This window comes from Aplysia californica, unplaced genomic scaffold (assembly GCF_000002075.1).
Source record: "Aplysia californica isolate F4 #8 unplaced genomic scaffold, AplCal3.0 scaffold00691, whole genome shotgun sequence".
Lineage (NCBI taxonomy): Eukaryota > Metazoa > Mollusca > Gastropoda > Aplysiida > Aplysiidae > Aplysia > Aplysia californica.
This window is the reverse complement of record NW_004797961.1, coordinates 100,906-102,804: the sequence shown is the minus strand read 5'-3', so window position 1 is coordinate 102,804 and position 1,899 is coordinate 100,906.

Sequence of the window (1,899 nt, the reverse complement as noted above, 5' to 3'; positions counted from 1 at the left end):
ATATATAGATTACACCTTCCTGGTTACCTCAATTTTACTATATTATAACTACATATTACTGTGTTACTGCGATATTACTACTTTTTTTTTTTTACACAAACAGAAGCAAACAAAGCTGTAGTAAAGGGTACGTTCCAGTTTGACTTGGCCTATGGCCGGTCGGGTGTTGTTCTGCTCCAGAGTTTTTGGGCATTTTGTTTTACTGGCGTGTTCCTATACAGATTTCTGTGTTTTTTTGGTACGTCCATGCGTGTTTTATTACTGTTACTGTTACTACAATTTTACTTTATTGTTACACATTACTACGTCACCACAATTGTCCTGTATTATCACACATTACTATGCTACTACGATATTATTATTCATTACTGTATGTTACTATGTTCATTGTGTTACTCTATACTGCTACCCTGCTGTTGCCCATTAATATGTTATATATGTTATATATATAATATTATTTTATACGTAATGTATATACATACATGTGTATATTAAATCTATCTATCTATCTATCTATCTATCTATCTATCTATCTATCTATCTATCTATCTATCTATCTATCTATCTATCTATCTATCTATCTATCTATCTATCTATCTATCTATCTATCTATCTATATAAAGACACCTAGTTGCACCCTTGATTTGTTGACTTGTTCAAAAGAATAAAATTATCACACTGATCTGAAATCTGCTTCTTCTGATGTTTTTTATTGTCCCTCTATAAGCATCAAGTTAATTAATGCTAGGTACGGAGAGAGAGAAAGAGAGAGAGAGAGAGAGAGAGAGAGAGAGAGAGGGACTGAGGTAATTTGGTTCTTCAAGCTTCTGAAAAAATGTGAGTTTATTTTTTCCTGTAAGTGTTTTTACACCTACATGGACACAGTTTAGATCGTTTAGGAAGTGGGCATCTACCTTCCTTGTCAGGGCCAATCCAAGATGTGACTGTGAGTGAGTCAATGTCCCAGTGGAAATACCAAAGTTTTCTTTTGAAAAATCCTCCCCTCACAGGAATCGAACTCGGACGGGTCTTCTGCATGTGAAGGTAAAGCGCCTAGCCCCTACCCCTATACCACTGTTTTCCTTCTCCGAGAGATGGGCCATGTTTTGAAATGGCTTCATCAAATAACAAATCGGGGGCTCTCGTGGCCTAGAGGTTAAAGTGTTGGCCTCTGATTCAAAGGTCCCGGGTTCGAATCCGGGTAGCGACCGAAAAATTTTCTTCTCTAAAATGGTCTCCTTTCACCTCCTTTCCTGCTCTCTAACAATGTTCTGTTGTCTGCTTTCATTCCCTCTTTCTGCCCTCACCCCCTCACCTCCTTTGCCCCCTCCTCTGGGCTTCTGACTCTTTCTGCAGCCGTTCTACTGCTTCTGTTTGGCTCCTTCTTACTGCTGTCTCTCAGCCACGCCTCTGATCTTATGGAAGGTAAGATCTACACCTTGTCAGGGCCAATCTAAGATGTGACTGTGAGTAATTCAATGTTCCAGAAGAAAGACAAAGATTTTCTTTAAAAGATTCTCCCCAAGCAGGAATCGAACTTTTTAGAAGACATCCAAGGCTTGGAAACAAATTTGTGTGCAAAGAAGCCTGAAAAATTAAATGCTAACACCAGGGGCAAAACAAAATAGTGTCTAGAAACACACACAAACTAAAGGAGTATAACTATAAGATGTAACGACCGACCAACTAAATTAGTAAAAATTCTGAGATGACAAAGAATCAAAGATGTTTACACCTTTTTAGAAGACATCTAGACTTTGAAACAATTTTGTGTGTGTGTGCAAAGAAGCCTATAAAATATAACATCTGTGCTAAAACAACCTACTGACATCTGTGCTAAAACAACCTACTGACATCTGTGCTAAAACAACCTACTGACATCTGTGCTAAAACAACCTA